This window comes from Dromiciops gliroides, chromosome 5 (assembly GCF_019393635.1).
Source record: "Dromiciops gliroides isolate mDroGli1 chromosome 5, mDroGli1.pri, whole genome shotgun sequence".
NCBI classification, from domain to species: Eukaryota; Metazoa; Chordata; class Mammalia; order Microbiotheria; family Microbiotheriidae; genus Dromiciops; species Dromiciops gliroides.
Genome location: NC_057865.1, coordinates 161,514,060 through 161,531,921, shown reverse-complemented (window position 1 = coordinate 161,531,921; position 17,862 = coordinate 161,514,060). Strand labels below are relative to the sequence as shown.

At 36.0% G+C, this 17,862-nt stretch overlaps 1 pseudogene; it reads left to right on the top strand.

Moving 5' to 3' along the window:
- Positions 1-4,326: 4,326 nt before the first annotated feature.
- Positions 4,327-5,850, top strand: LOC122728851 (annotated as a pseudogene).
- The last annotated feature ends 12,012 nt before the right edge of the window (positions 5,851-17,862 follow it).

The following is a 17,862-nucleotide window of genomic DNA, read 5'->3' as shown; positions in this document are numbered from 1 at the left end:
GCAGTCATCAAAACTATCTGGTACTGGCTAAGAAGTAGAGTGGAGGACCAATAGAATAGTCTAGGCACAGGAGACAGAGTAGTAAATGACATTAGTAATGCACTGTTTGATAAACCCAAAGACCCCAGCCTCTGGGATAAGAATTCAGTATTTGACAAAAATTTCTGGGAAAACTGGAAGATAGTATGGCAGAAATGAGGCATAGACCAACATTTGACACCTTATACTAAAATAAGGTCAAAATGGGTACATGATTTAGACATAAGAGGTGATACCATAGGTAAATTAGGAGAAAAAGGAATAGTCTACTTTTCAGATATTTGGAAAGGAGAGCAGTTTATGACCAAACAAGAGATAGAGAATATTATGAAATGCAAAATAGATGACTTTGATTACATTAAATTAAAAAGGTTTTGTACAAACAGAAGGAATACATCCAAAATTAGAAGGGATACAGAAAGCTGGGAAACAATCTTTATGGCCAGTACCTCTGATAAAAGCCTCATTTCTAAAATATATAGGGAACTAAATCAAATTTATATGAATTGAAGTCATTCTCCAATTGAGAAATGGTCAAAGGATTTGAACAGGAAGTTTTCTGATGAAGAAACCAAAGCTATCTATTCCCATATGAAAAAAATGTTCTAAATCACTATTGATTAGAGAGATACAAATTAAAACAACTTTAAGATACCACGTGACACCAATCGGATTGTCTAAAATGATAAAAAAGTAAAATAATAAATGTTGGAGAAGCTGTGGGAAAATTGGAACACTAATGCATTGTTGGTGGAGCTGTGAGTTGATCCAACCATTCTGGAGAGCAATTTGAAATTATGCCCAAAGGGCTATAAAGCTGTGCATACCCTTTGACCCAGCAATACCACACTTGGGTCTTTTTCCCAAAGAGATCATAAAAAAGGGAAAAGGACCCACATGTACAAAATTATTTATAGCTGCTCTTTATGTTGTGGCAAGGAATTCAAAATTGAGGGGATGTCCATCAATTGGGGAATGGCTGAACAAGTTGTGGTATATGAATGTAATGGAATTCTATTCTGCTGTAAGAAACGATGAGCAGGTGGAGTTCAGAGAAACCTGGAAGGACTGCATGAACTGATGATGAGTGAGATGAGCAGAACCAGAAGAACATTATACACAGTATCATCAACACTATGTGTGGACCAACTGTGATAGATTAGTTTCTTCTCACCAATCCAATGGAACAAGAATCTTCCAAAGGACTCATAATGGAAAAGGCTCTCCAAATCCAGGGGGGAAAAAAGGAACTGTGGGATATGGATGCTGATTGGATCATACTATTTCTTTTATTTTTGATGCTGTTGGTTTTCTGATTTCAGGTTTTTCCTTTGTGCTCTGATCCTTCTCATATAACATGACTAATGTAGAAATATGTTTAATGATATTATGTATATTTAACCTATATCAGATTGCCTGCTGTCTAGGGGAGGGGGGGAGGGAGGAGAGGGAGGGAGAAAAATTTGAAATTTGGAATCTTATATAAACAAATCTTGAAAACTATTTCTACATGTAACTGGAAAATAATAAAATACTTTTACTTAAAAAATGAATGTTGAAAACTATTTTCCACATAATTGGAAAAAATAAAATGTTATTTACCAAAAAAAAGAGAAAAAGATCTTCTTGGCATACAAACCTAATAGAGGTAGGGGCAGCTAGGTGGCACAGTGGATAAAGCACCAGCCCTGGATTCAGTAGGACCTGAGTTCAAGTCTGGCCTCAGACACTTGACACTTACTAGCTGTGTTACCCTGGGCAAGTCATTTAACCCTCATTTCCCCTTAAAAACAAACAACCCCCCCCAAAACAACAACAACAACAACAACAACAAAGACAAACCTAATAAGAGGTATTGCTGGGTCAAAGGGTGTCCACAGTTTTATAACACTTTGGGCATAGTTCAAAATTGCTGTCCAGAATGGTTAGATCAGTTTACAACTTCACTAATAGGGCATTAGTGTCCCAATTTTCCCATACCCCCTCCAACATTTGCCATTTTCCTTTTCTGTCATAATAGCCAATCTGATAGGTGTGATCTGGTCCCTAAGTGGCTTTGATTTGATTTTCTCTAATGAATAGTGATTTAGATAATTTTTCCATCTGACTACAGATAACTTTGATTTCTTCTGAAAATTGTCTATTAATACCCTTTGATCACTTATCAGTTTTGGAATGGTTCTAATTTTTTTAAATATAGAATTGGTTCTCTATACATTTGAGAAATGAAGCCTTTAACAGAGAAACTTACTACATATATTTTTTATATTACTTCAGTGCTTTTTGGTACCTTTAAACAAAACATATTTTCCCTGATTATTTCTTTTAATTCAGTCTATTTTTGCTTTTTCTGATATTGTGCTTTTTTCTCTTGCCTTTTTTATTTTAGCTGAATTATAATAGATTCTGCTCCAGAACCTTATTTTAACTCTTTCTGTTTCAGGTATGTTTCTTATAAACAACACATTTTTGGATTCTAGTTTCTAATCTATTTTGCTATCCACTTCTGTTTATAGGCAATTTCATCCCATTGACTGACAGTTATGATTACTAATGCTATATTTCCCTCCATCCTATTCTTTTCTATTTGTCTACTTTCTCTCTCTCTCTCTCTCTCTCTCTCTCTCTCTCTCTCTCTCTCTCTCTCTCTCATAGTAGTTTGAATGGGAATGTTGGGAGAATTCTGATGAGTTGCTGCCTCTAATCTGCCATCCTCATTCTATCTCTATAGTATCTTCTAAAACATTTTATTCATGAAGTGTTAGGTGATGTTTAGCAGACTGCCTCAAAATTTAAATTTTATGGGGTAAAATAGATTATTTCCAGATCCTGCCCACTTAATGCTTTACCTCATAGTCTGAATTAATTACAACTTTTTGTTTTTGTTGTGTAAATATATGTCTTGATATCTAATGAGCTCAGAAAACAGGGCCTAGAATAATATAAGGTAGTTAAGAGCAGGGACTATTTATTTCTTTGTTTGCTCATTCATTCATTCATTCATGTCTTTATATCCCTATATTTAGTAAGGTATTTGATGATTGGTTTATGCCTCATTCTGACCTGAATTTTTGTGTATATTTTACATTATGATGATATATCATATAGTTATGTTTATAACTCATTACTTCTGAATGCCTTACCTAAAGACTTGAATGATGAAAAAAATTAGATACCAGAAGGTAATTAATTAAGAATAATTAATTATTACTATATTCCAGGTACTACTGTGCTAAGTATTGGGGACATACAAAAAAATGTATTTGTCCCTAATGTCTAGGAGTTTATATTCCAACTGGGGAGAATCAATACACTGATCAATGGCCTCTCAGAAATTTTGTAGAGAGAAGGGAAGAGTTGCACCTATGATCTCTGCCCTAATGACCTTATGTCTTTTCTCAGTGTATAAACACTGGAGGTAGTTCATGTAGGGTATGTGTCTCTTTACCTACCCAAAAAGGGCAATTTTCCATCATGAACTAAAAGAAATTTCCCAGATATTTTGCTGGTTTTTTCCTCTAAATCAGTTTTTTTTGTTGTTGTTTTTGATTATTCATTCAGAAACATGATAATACCTGTGACAATTTATTCTTATTATTAATATTCAGTATGTTTTCTTTGGAGATGATGCCCTCTATATGCTCCAAATTTAAATGTAACTTACTATCCAGGAAGCTATAGCTAGAGGGAAATAGTTTGAATTTTGGTGAGTCTGCTAGGAAATCAGTCTATTTTTCATGGCTCTTAGGGATTGTCTAATGATCTGAGCCTATTCTGAACACGTAAAGCCCAGAGGATCAATTCTATTTAGGCTACCGAGTTACTGTATAACTTTGAGCATGAGCTATGAAGATCTATATATTTTACTTTTATACTATTGATAAGAACACAAGTAGATATCTGAGATTTTTTTGAAGAAATGATTTCTGTGGTTATTTTCTGAGATCAGTATAGATTCAGCCCAATAGCTTATGCTGCGTGCACCCATTGATTTAGTAGGACAATGTTTATTGATGCTCAGAGCAATTACCCTGAAATTATAAGATTTTGAATCATTTATTGCCTCTCTGGTATAATTGATAAAACAGGAAAGCATAGAGATATAATCAGACTTCCATTTATGGGTTATTTGTAAATTGGATTTTAAGCATCTTTTAGACATTTAGAAACCTGAGGAATTTATTAAAGCTTCTGAGTAGACAAAAAAGTGGTTTTTGTGACACTCACTAAGAATTGTTGTTCTTCATTTCTTCCTCCTCTTCCTCCTCCTCCTCCTCTTCTTCTTCCTCCTCCTCCTCCTTGCTGAATACTGGCTGTTGATTTCTCAAAATAAAGGAAGAATATTTGACTTGATCAAATGATGGGGCTGTGCAAATCCTGGATGTGGACTATGATAAGAAATGCAAAAATGTGTTTTGACCAAGAACAATAAAGTAATTTCAATGACTTGTACATACGATAAAAATGGAAAGCTCATTGCAACTGACTCCATGGATGGAACCATGCAGGTCTGGGATAGAAATATGAGTGTTTACAGCAAATTCCACTGCAGGCAGGTACATTATTCTGAAGCAGATACTTTCTGTGTGACATTTTCCTATGATGGCACTCTCCTTGCCACTCGGGGAGGGTACAATACTTTAAAATTGTGGGAGAGCTGATAATTTAAGAAACCAATTTTTTTAAGCTTAAAATCTTCCTACCTTTTTCTCAATGACTGACTACTGCTTCAGTCTAGATGATAAACTTTTGGTCATTGGAACATCTGTTGAGAAGGGAAGTAATAGTGGCAGTCTTGTTTTTTTGTTTTTGTTTGTTGTTTTGTTTTTGTTTTTAGTGCCAGACATTCCATAAAGTATAAGAAACCAGTGTCACCAGTCTAAATGTGGTATGCTGCCTGTGGCATCCCAAATTAAAGCAGATCATGGTTGGAACTAGAAAAGGATGAGCTAAAATATATTATGATCTCAACAAGAGTCAGAAGGGACCAACATTTTATATAGTTTCAACTGCTGCTTTAACAAAAGAAAGACTAGACAAGCTGACACTCTAATCCAGGTCTACATGATAACACCTTATGCACTGCCTATGTTCCATGAGCAATGCTAGGAAACAGGTGGAAGCAGTTTATGAAGTCTCATAAACCCACTGTGGAAGGCCCAGATTATGGAGATAGAATTGGAACACATGGAGGAACCTTGTCATCATACATAGTGAAAATATATATATATATATGTATGTATGTATGTATGTATGTATGTAGTAGTAGGCTTCCGCCAGTCGCAGACAACCATGGATCAGCTCCTTGAAAAGCCACAGGCCACAGTATGGCTGTGCAGTCCGATATGGGAGCCGCAGCTCCTGCCACAACCAGGACATTGGAAAACTGCGCTCTCTGTTGCCTGTTGGTTCCTGCGTCTCATTTGTTTTTCTTCCTCCAGAGCTTGGAGGCCCATCTCAGCTGCGCGCAAGCTTCTCCTGAGTACTGAACTCCATCGGGCACAGTCTTTGGCCATCTCCTCCCATCTGCTGGTGTCTATTCCCAGAGCCCTCAAGTCTCGCTTGCATACATCTCTGTAGCGAAGCTGGGGGCATCCAGCAGGTCTTTGGCCTGGGGCTAACTCTCCATAGAGTAGGTCTTTTATTTATATCTTGAAAAGACTGACAGCACACCAAGAAGCCATTTTATTGCATGAAAAGGAAGCTGAGGATAACCCGTATTGGGTTGCTCCAGCATATTCTAAGACACATTCTAAAACTGTTTTTACAGAAGTAAAATCTGATAACAAAGAAACAAAGAATGAACCATAGGGAAAGATACATAAAGTTTGAATAATTTATTTTGAGGTCAGAGGAATGCAGAGTATCATGGTTAATTTTTTTCTTAATTCTTTTCAAATAAATGAGGATATTGATTCCTAACACTACTAATCACTGTTTTAAAGTTGTGCTAAATATATGCTCAAATAGTTTTGTTGAATTTACTAAGCTAGTGTATTTTAAATTTTTTCCAGTTTATTTTATTTTGTTTTTTTAAAACATGTTTTTAGTATTTATTGTTCCCCCAATTATACGTAAAACAATTTTTAACATTCATTTTTAAAACTTTGAGTTCCAAATTCACTCCCTTTCTCTGATAAGGTAAGAAATTAGATACAGGTTATAAATGTGTAGGCAGGCAATATGTATTTCCACATTAATCATGCTGTAAAATAAACAGACCAAAAAAAACTTAAGAAAAAAATTAAGTAAAAAAATATTATGCATCAATTTGTATTCAGACAACATCATTTCTTTCTCTGGGGATGGATAGCATTTTTCATCATAAGTCCTTCAGAGTTGTCTTTCCTTGTACTGTTAAGAAGAGCTAAGTCTTTCACAGCTGAATATCTTACAATTTTGCTGTTACTTTCCCCACAGTACTTTTCTCTTTGCATCAACTTATATGAGGTTTTTCTGAGAGCATCCTGCTCATCATTTATTAGAGCACAATAGTATTCCAAACTGTATACCACAATTTGTTCAGCCATTCTGCTATTGATAGGTATACCTCCAATTCCCCATTCTTTGCTACAGGAAAAGAGTTGCCATAAATATTTTTTGAACATATTAGTCCTTCTCCTTTTTGTTTTTTATCTCTTTTTGGATACAAACCTAGTAGTGATATTGCTAGGTCAAAGGGTATAAATGGTTTTATAGCCCTTTGGACATAGTTATAAATTGCTTTACAGAATGGTTGAATCAGTTCACAGCTGAAGTTGTGAAAAGATCAAACCATTCTGGAGAGCAATTTGGAATCATGCCCAAAGGGCTAAAACTATGCATACTTTTGGATTCAGCAATACTACTACTAGGTTTATATCTCAAAGATATTCCACAAAGGAAAAAAAAGACCTATTTGTACAAAAATATTTATAGCAGCTCTTTTTGTTGTGACAAAGATTGGAAATCAAAGGAATGTCCATTGATTGGAGAATGGCTATTTTCTACATCAGTTGTTTTTCCAAAGAGATATTTCATGTTCCTTTCTATTTTGTCATTCTTTTGATTTTGTTTGTTTCTTGATTTCTTATAAAGTCATTAGCTTTCATTTGCTCAATTCTATTTTTTGGGGGGGGCAGGGCAATGAGGGTTAAGTGACTTTCCCAAGGTCACACAGCTAGTAAGTGTCAAGTGTCTGAGGTCAGATTTGAACTCAGCTCCTTATGAATCCAGGGCCAGTGCTTTTATCCACTGTACCACCTAGCTGCCCCCTCAATTCTAATTTTTAACAAATTTTCCTCAGTGACCTTTTGTACCTCCTATTCCATTTGGCCAACTCTAATTTTTAGGGAGTTCCCCTCTCCCCCCAGCAAATTTTTGTGCCTTTTCTTCCATTTGGCAAATTCTGCTTTTCAAGGCAATCTCCTCATTGGCTTTTTGTACCTCATTTACCATTTGGTCTAGTTTGTTTTCTTTTTTAATATATCATAAAATGATTTTATTATTTTCTAGTTACACATAGAGATACTTTTCAACATTTGTTTTCCTAAGATTTCTAGTTTCAAATTTTTCTCCCTTCCTCCTCTCCTTCCCCCCTCCCCAAGACAGCAAGTAATCTGATATAGGTTGTATATGTACAATCACATTAAAAACATTTCTGTCATGCTGTGAAAAAAGAATCAGAGAAAAAGGGAAAAACAACAAAAAAAGTAGAAATATTATTGTTCAATCTGCATCTAGATTCTACAATTCCTTTTTTTCTGGATTTGGAAAGCATTTTCCATCATGTGTCCTTTGGAACTACCTTGGACCATTGTATTGCTGAGAAGAGTCAAGTCTATCACAGTTGATCAACACACAATATTGTTGATACTGTGTACAATTTTCTCCTGGTTCTGCTCATGTTACTCAGCATCAGTTCATGTAAGTCCTTCCAGGTTTCTTTGAAATCTGCCTACTCATCATTTCTTACAGAACAATAGTATTCCATTACATTCATATACCACAATTTGTTCAGCCATTCCCCAATTGATGGGCATCACCTCGATTTCCAATTCCTTGTCAACACAAAAAGAGCAGCTATAAATATTTTTGTACATGTGTGTCCTTTCCCCTTTTTTATGATCTCTTTGGGAAAAAGACCTAATAGTGGTATTGCTGGGTCAAAGGGTAGTTTGTTTTCTATGGTGTTTTCTTCAGTAATTTTTTTTGTCTACTTTACTAAGATGTTGACTCTTTTTCCATGATTTTCTTGATTTTCATTTCTTTTCCAAATTTTTCTGACCTCTCTTACTTTGTTTTCAAAGTCTTTTGTGATCCCCTCCATGGCCTGAAACAAATTAATTATTTTTTGGAGACTTTGAATGTAGGAGTTTTGACTGTTATTTTCTTCTAAGTGTGTTTTGATCTTCCTTGTCACCACAGTAATTTTCTATGCTCATTTTTTTCTGTTGCTTGCTCATTTTTTCAGCCTATTTATTGACTTTTAACTCTTTGCTGAAGTGGGGTTCTGTTTCTAGGAGGGCACACTGTCCCAAAAGTCAAGGTTTTTATGAAACTGTTTTCAGAGATATTTCTTTGGACCTGTAAGTTTCTAGTACTTCCAAGGTGATATGATGTAAGGAGAGGTGTGTTTACTTCTTAACTTGTCTGTCCTTTGGTTTTTGAGAGACCACAGGCACTCTTTTATGCCTTGGAACTATGATGAAGGTTCCAGCTCTACTGCAGCCACAAGCTCTGGTGTTTTGGTACTCCTCCTTGACCTAGGACTGCCACCCAGGGCTGCAACCCAAATCTGAGTTTGGACAAAGCAACAGAATCCTGTTTTAGTGCTAAGAAAGAGACCCTTATAATCTCCTTCTGACCAGTTGTTCAACTTGTTTGGTCTGAGAGCTCCAGAACCAGCCATTGCTTTTGCTGATTCAATGGATCCCAAGGTTTGCTTCTGGTTTGCTGGGACCTAGTCTGTGCTGGTGTGGCCTGTGCTGGATTGTGCTCCACTTTTACTTGGGTATGGCAGACCTTTCCTGCCTACCTTATAAGTTGTTTTTGGTTGAAAAATTATTTCACCCTGTCCTTTTGTGAGTTCTGCCACTCCAGGAATCATTTTATCATATTATGGAAAGGTTTTCAGAGGAGTTTTGGGGAGAGCTCAGCTGTGTTGCTGCCTTTTCTCTGCCATCTGAGCTCTTTCCCACCCCAAATCAGATTATTTTTTAAAAGAAGCAAATTTAAAAACAAGTGGGGCTATAGAACTCTTTCAGGCATTCAACACCAGGCAAACAGCAACAAAAAGTAATTAACTGACAGTAAGGGAGAGGAGGAAAATCCATAACAAAGCACAGGTAGTTTAAAAGTATCAGTCAAGGCACCTTTATCATAGCAGTTTAGGAGGGCTTTACTAGATAGAAACTAATATTTTAAATCATTATTCTGAACTTCTTAGCATGAGCTTTCAAATACCATTGGTGATAGCTTAACATCATTTGCCACTTCCTTCAGGACTTGAGAATATTGTTTACCTGTGCCACATGACTTTAATTCATCAAAGGTAGCTAGATGTACTCTTTTTTTGGGGGGGGGCAATGAGGGTTAAGTGACTTGCCCAGGGTCCCACAGCTAGTAAGTGTCAAGTGTCTGAGGCCAGGTTTGAACTCATGTCCTCCTGAATCCACGGCCAGTGCTTTATGCACTGTTCCACCTAGCTGCCACTAGATGCAGTCTTACTATTTCCTTATTACCCTGAGTATCAACTTACTGTTAGTCATTTATTCTGTAATTTTATTCTGTATTTCTGTAAATAAATATTGGGCAGTTCTGTTTTTTCTTTGTTGTCAGTTATCATCATCCCATCCACCCAACAAAAAAGCTTCTATTCCTCCTTTGTTCTTTTCTCTTCAAATCGCTAACCTCCTCCCTTTCCCATGCCAGTCTTTTTTTTTTTTTTTATTTTGCTATCCTTGGCTTCCCTTTCCAATCTCAATACCTCACTCTATTTTTATAGGACCATACCACACTTATAGTCTTACATCTTCCATTCTATGGATTTATTTCCAACTTTTATATTTCTTGTTAAACCCTGAGTTTTTTGGCAAATTCCTCTGCATCCACACTTGCTTCTTTAGGGAAATCCCATCTTCCCTTCTCACTGGAGTGGTTTCCTTTTGTGTCAAAAGAATTTCATTCTTTAGCTTCCCTCATCCTTTCCCCATCCCCTTGGCTGACTTCTCTTGAAGCATTAAAGTCCATGGAATCTTCCCTATCTTTCCTCATTCAGAACTCTTTGAAAAGTGCTTTCTCCATAGTAATCAATCAAACAATATTGTGCCAGACTCTGTGCTAGGTGGTGTGATTACGTAAAAGGGATAAAAGTTATTCTCTGCCCACATGGAATTTATGATCTAATTGGGGAAACAACATACAAAATAAATATATACAAAGTGTGTATATATATATATATGTATGTGTGTGTGTGTATAAATATATATGACAAATAGAAAATAATGAACAGAGGAAAGGCCCAAGAATTAAGAGGGGTTGGGGAAGACATTCAGTAAAAGAAGGGATTTTAGTTGAGACTAAAAGGAAATCTGGGAGGTCAATAAATGAAGTAGAGGAGGGAAAGCATTCCAGGCATCAGGAAAAGCCAAATGTAATCCTTGGAGCTTAGAGATGGATTGTCTTGTTCATGGGATGGCCTGGAGGCCAATGTCACTGTGATGAAGACTACATATCAGGGAGTAAGGTCTAAGAAGACTACAAAGATAAGAGGAGACTAAGGTTATGCTGGATTTTGAATGCTAAACAGAGCAATTTGTATTTAATCCTACCAGCACTAAATTCAGAGGTCATTAGAAAACTCTAACTTGTGCGTGGGCTTAGAGAACAAAGGGTGGCAATGTTGGAAAAAATCTGGCTCTTTTAGTGACAGAGGAGAGGGGAAACTGTCTACAGAAGCTTTGTGGAGAAAAGGAAGGCATTTCCTCACAAGAAGCATCTAAAGGGGCAAATATGTGGTATTACTCTGGGTTTCCAAAGGAAGTAGAAGTCCTGAATTATGGGCCAGGGAACATGAATTGAGTTGTGTTAAGGATTGATATTCAATATGGACCCTGACACTAGACTATACAACATGTAAGAGGGAAATGATCTCTTGGCTACTTTAATATGACAATATTGAGGGTGTGAATCAGTTCCTGTGAAGGCAGTCTTCATCTGTGTTCTAGGCCTGATGTTCCGATCTATTGATCTTCCTTCTCATTGCTTCTTCACAGCAGAAAATCTACAACAAGCTACAAAGATTTGGCATTAGTCACCTCATGGACAAGATTGTTAAAATATGGAACTCTATCTGTTCTTTTACTTTTGTTCACTTTTTCAACTGCTATTGAATTGCTTGTTGTCTTTGTTATCGTTTCAGTTTGCTTTAATTTTTCTTTCCTACCTCCAGTGTTTGCTCTGTCAGCCTTCTTGCATCCAAGGTCAGGATTTTACAGGTATAATCCTAAAATTATTTAAATAGTGAAAGGTCTTCTAGGAGATCTCTAGGATCTTGCCAGTAAAAGGTTGGGTGTAGTCAGTGTGGTATTATAAGGTTCAGCTGGGGCAGCTAGGTGGTACAGTGGATAAAGCACTGGCCCTGGAGTCAGAAGGACCTGAGTTCACATCTGGCCTCAAACATTTAACTCTTACTAGCTGTGTGACCCTGGGCAAGTCACTTAACCCCAATTGCCAAAAAAAGAAAAAGAAAGAAATATAAGGTTCAGCCACACATAGGTTAGACCACTTTTCCCTTAAAAGGTACTGAAATTGTCCTAATCATTTAATACCTCAATGTGCTGATGAGCTTTTGGTATAGTTTATTGTTTGCCTGAGTACTGATTAGGATATGAGGGGCTAGAGCTAATACCTCAGGTTTCTGACCATAGACCAGAAACATGAGTAATGCCACTGAGGGTAAGCTTTGCTTATGTGAATCAAGGCTATATTCTGGTGAATGTCCTCCCCCTGATATATCTACATACACACTCTTTTTCTAAAAATGACTATAGGTACCTTATTTCATTCCAGTTCTGAAATTAAGGTACCTGATTGATCTGTCCAGACCTCAATCAATGTTTCCCATCTCCCAATTCAATTCAAAAATCATTTTTACAATCAGGGTATCATACTAGTCTTCAAAGATTCAAAGAAAAGAAACATAAAAATTTCAAAGCAGACTTCATATTCTACTGATGATTTCACATGAACAGATTACAAAATAAACAATAATTTGAGGGGAAAAAAGAGGACTAACAACTATGGGGAATAGCCAAGAGTTCCCATAGAGTTTGGCACCTGAGTTACACCATGAAGGAAACTAAGGATATATCTGAAAGCCATTCAGAACCAAATCTAAATGTCAACTCTGATGCTTCAACAAACTTAATTGTGATAATAATAATTCATATTAGTATAGAGCATTAAGATTTAAAGAGGAATTTTCTTCAAAACAATATAGTAAAGTAAGAAATGGAAGTGGTATTATCTTGATGTTTCAAATAAGTAAATTGAGATTCTGAGAGGTTAAGAATCCTGGTTTTCCCATGCACACTCAGTTACTAAGTGCTATAGTTGGAATGCAAACACAGAGATGTCTATTGTCTTCCCATGTCATGTATCAAGGGTGTGATGGAGAAACTCCCAAGAGTTGTAAATGAGATGACTATGACTCCCTAATTGTGATGCACATGAGCACAAATGGCACTGCCAGAAGGGATACAGAAAGTGTTGTTAAAGATTAAGAAACCTTGGGTAAAATATTCTCATCTTTGCATCACACTGGACTTCAGAAAATAAGGGCATATTTGGGAAGTTAATAGCTGTTTGATACAATGTTATTTAAAAATAGGATATAAATTTCTGAAACATGGATTACAATAGAGAATGAGAAGCCCTTGGACAAGTATGGAGTATACCTAACAAAGGCTGGTTAGAATATGTTTTTCTGATATCTTGAAAATCTAAACCAAAGAAGGGAGAGAACTTTTTGCTTATCCATTAAGCCAGAAAGCTGAGTGTACCTACAAAATAGAAAGATGTATAACAACTGAAAGATATACAAAGATGTATAACAACTGAAAGATATACAAAGAGAGAAAAAATCCAAAAAATAATACCATGATAATACTCATGGTCTGAAATATCAATACACAAAGGCAAAAAGTATGGCTGACAAGATTATCTCTCTCTCTCTCAATCTCTCCATCTATCGTGATAACCATACTTTTTGTTGACACTCTCAGTTACCACTGAAATTTTGTGGGATAAGATCATACTGAAATATAATTCTCTAAGGTTAAAACTTATTTAAAAGAAATGGGATATATATATATATATATATATATATATATATATATATATATATGTGTGTGTGTGTGTGTGTGTGTGTGTGTGTGTGATATAACAGGAAAAGAGAACATTTCAATTATCTGGACATCTCTTGGAGGTTGCTTTCTGGCACAATCAAGGCAGTTAATGATTTTATTTGTTATAATGCTAATTTCCTCTTTCAAAGGATAGAAGAAGTGATGAATTCAAGGCATGGGGGAATGGACAGGAATGGTAGATAGAGTCCAATTTGTGAAGAAAAATAAGAAGCATGGTTTTTCTACACTATAAATACATTGTAGAGTTAAAGTATAATGAGGATGGATAATTAGGTTCAGATCAATTTATCAAGGGCTTTGATTGTCTAAAACATTTTTTCCCCAATTGAATCAAGGTTATATTCTGAAAGTATATTTTTATCTCTGAGGTAATAGGGAGCCCTAGAGTTAAGTGAGTAGGACATGTAAAGTCAGACTGGTACTTTAGGAAAATTGCCTTGGATTGTAGTGAAAAGAGACTTAAGAGCAATCAGGAGACTATTGGAACAGATGAACGAAGAGGTGTCTGAAGTTAGGCATGAGATGTGAACTAGGGAATGAAAATCAAAAATACCGTGGAGGTAGAAATGAAAATTTTTGGTAACTGATTAGAAATGAAAGATGAGTAAGAGTGAGGAACTAAGGATGACCTCATGGTTGCAAACATGACCAACTCAAAGAATTTCAATAGAAACAGAGGAAACACACATTCCCTCTTAGTTTATAACAAAGAGAAGAAAATAGAGAAGAGTTGACTGCAGATCTTGGATTATAGAAGAATTAACTTCTAAATTTTTAGGATCCAATTCCACAAAATTCTACAGCGAAAATCAGCAGAAGAGAAATGGGAAACATTAGAGGATAAAATTCTGAAGATAATGAAAAACAATCTCATTGAGGAGGCGAAAATGAAGTTGTATAAAGAGACAGAAGCAGATGTATACAGAATTCACTAATCACTGGAGATTTTTTAAAAATCCTGTTTAGAATTTAGAAGTAAAGATGAATATAATAACAGAAATAATATAAAAAGCATGGCATGGTTCCATGAGAAAGACTGAGGAAAATAAAAAGGATATTAATTTTTGAAGAAAAAGTATTTGGGCAAAATTGGAAATCTAGTATTGTTTGTTGGGGAGGATGGACTGAGAAAAAACAATGTAAATTAACATGAGAGCATGTAGGTACTCTTTGTTGCTTTAAATCCCAAGACCCAGAAGGACTGTAGGCAGATTGGCCCTTATCTTGTATGCATTCTGCACTGTCTTCTATTTGCATTTTTGCAATTTCAGACTTTTTTTCAAAGTTCACTTTGAAAAGGTTACTGGCAGTCATCTTTGAAAACTAGTAGAGAACATGAAGAACACTATGGATTTAGAGAAGGTCAAATGTCCTGATTTGAACGAAATGAAACGCTTATAAACTACAGGCCAGTGAGCTTGACTTTGATTCCTGGCAAAAATTCCAGAATATAATTTTTAAATATATAACACATAATATTAAAGAGATAATTAGTGAAAAATCTAGGAAAAAATGTGATCACAATGAGCCAACATGATTTCATTAAGAACAGGTCATAAAAGATTAACCTCATTTTCTCTTTTGACAGTTCATAGATTTAGATGAGAGGATGTTATAAGCATAATTTATTTAAATTAAAGGAAATATTTGAAAAGTGTTATTCTATTTTTGAGGACTAGATGTAGAGATAGGGGATAAACAATACGTAGTCAGGTGACTTTCAAACTGAATGAGTGACTGAATCTCAAAGGTAGCCATCACTAGTTCTACATTAAGTTGGAATGAGTGTGCTAATATAGGTACTCAGGGAATCTATGTTGTCTAACATGTTTTATCAGTGATGTAGATTAAGACATTGTAAGTACACCTGGCCAGCCCTTAAGAAGGTATTGTTCTTAGAAGCTAAGGACTTTGAACTCAACTTGAGACCACCTTCAAGTCCAGTGAACCAATGGATTTAGATGATGCCTACCAATCAGCTTGAAACAGTGTGTAAGGACTGCCTCTGCTCCAGACCTATAAAAAGCTTCCACACTCAGTTTGAGTTCAGTTTGTGGTTGAAACAGGCTCACGGTGTAGGACTTGAGGAAGAACTTGACCCGGATAAAACTCTAGGCCAGATAGGCCTTTTCTTAACTTTCTGAACTCTACATGAATACCTGGTATTCATGGTATAGATTTTTCCAGTCTGATCAATTACTTATAGCCCCATCCTGCTTAGATTAACTCTAGTCCTTCATTATATAACTTGCTATATATTGGCTAAAGTTCTTATAAGTAATGCTCCCTTGAGGTTATTTAATCTGGTTATTGGAAATGAATAAAAATAAATTATTTTTGATGCAACTAATGGCCACTCCCTTAGTTTATGATTCTTCTTTATTTCCTAGTTCAATCTCTATGGGTTAGGCAGGCCCAAAGTCTAGAATTTCAGTTTACTTCTTGTTTTATCTATAGCTCTTAATGAGTACCAGGCAATGCTACAATTTCATTTGCCTAGGAATTTCAGTAGTAAAACACACTAAATAAGATTCTGTTGATGTGATTTCTAGGGCAATGAAACTGTTTTAGAATTCATTTTCCAGGCAGCTGTGCCTCTACTTCCCCACTAGTGTTTAGGATATATGCCTTTGTTTACGTTTCAATTTCTCTTATATAAACTAAGTCTGATATGGGAGGAGCTTCCTTCCAAAGGACATAAAGTACCTGAGTATCCAGCAGCACCTGAGTAATTAGAGTCATGATACTTATACTCCCTTAGCCCGGCAGTATTTTTTCTTATTGTATTTAGCTTCTGGCTCCTTTTTTATATTTATCATCCCAACTTATTTGTCAGGGTGGAAAACCACAGGTCTGAAATCCTATGCTATGGAGGGCCCTGGAACTCTGTGTGCATGGGTTCTATAGCTAAAAGTATATCTTATATCTGGGGCAAAAGTAATTTAATTATGGGAATGCAGAGGTGGCAATAGCCTAGCTTCTTAAACTGTGGGTTATGATCCCATATTGGGTCACAGAACTGAATGTGGGGGTGTGTGAAAAATTTGGCAATAATAAAAGTTTATGTATATTTATTTTGTATACTTATCTAACCAGGGTGACAAAAATGTTTCAAGCGAAAAATAGTCATGAGTGAAAAAAGTTTAAGAAGCCCTGATTTAGAGGACAGTTTTATACCAGGTTCATTTACATCAAGAAAGTGGTCAACCTATTCTAAAATAAAACGTGGGTATTAGAAGAATGGTCCTACATTAAAGGATCTTGGCATTGGCAACAGGAGATTAGTGAAAGAGCAGAGTTGGGTCAAATGGAGCAGGCTGGTCGAGTACCAAATGGCAAGAATGCAGTGATCTTTGTCCCTTGGGGTGCCTTGTTGCTAGTATGGGGAAGGAAACACCTTCATGAGAGTTAAGAAGCTTGACACCCCACCTCCCAACTGTCAGAACCTTAAGGCAAAAATTCCAACACTGGCCTAGTTACAAGTCTAATTATCCTACCTAAGTTTCTTCCTTTGTTGTTTTTTACTAGTGTTTCCCAAACCTAACAATGCCATTATCCTGATGAGAATGCTACTGGATCTGATGGCATGACCATTAGTAGCTTGAAGATACAGGGTACTAAATTTCTAGGTTTTCTTAAAGTCCTTATTTAGCCGAGATCAGCATTTTTAAAGTGTGACCCAGTTTCTGTCAAATCTGTTCCTTAGTTTTGTGATCATTTTCCTGTCTGTGACAGGCATTTGTTGATGACTACAAAAATAGTGATTTGGGCTATATATTTGTCTTGCTAAACAAGATTATTACCCCTCAAGGGCAAAGGCTGTCCTTTTCAATATTCCCCCATCCTATGGTGTCTGATGAAATGTTTTCATACTGTTAGTGCTAGTTGGGTACTGGATTATTGTAAAAAGTGTTTGAGGCTGGTGTACTATAAGGAACACTGATCTTACTATCGAAGGACCAGGCTTAGAGCTCTGGCTCTCATATCTACAGGTTGATCAGGTCTAAACCTGATTTTCCACAAGAGTAAACTGGAAGTAAAAAAAATGAATACTGACTAATCCATAAGGTTATTGTGAATAAAATTTGTGAATCTTAAATCTCTATGGAAATATTAGCTGTTCTCATTATCAATTGCTGATTAAAAAAACATCCCATATCTACTACAGTCAAGGCAATATGCTGATTTATTATCTGGTTGGGGAGAGAATGCCAAATATATGAGAAGATATTTAATAATCCAAGGCAATGTGTTAAGTATCAAATGAGTGGTGAAGATAGTATCATTCAGAGTGGGACACATCAGTGGACTGAAGGGGTCATGAAAGACTTAACATAGGGAAAATGTTGTATCAGTCTGCCAGGCTTCAGAAAATCATAAATCAAGGTTCAGAGGCCAAAAAGCATAAAGCATG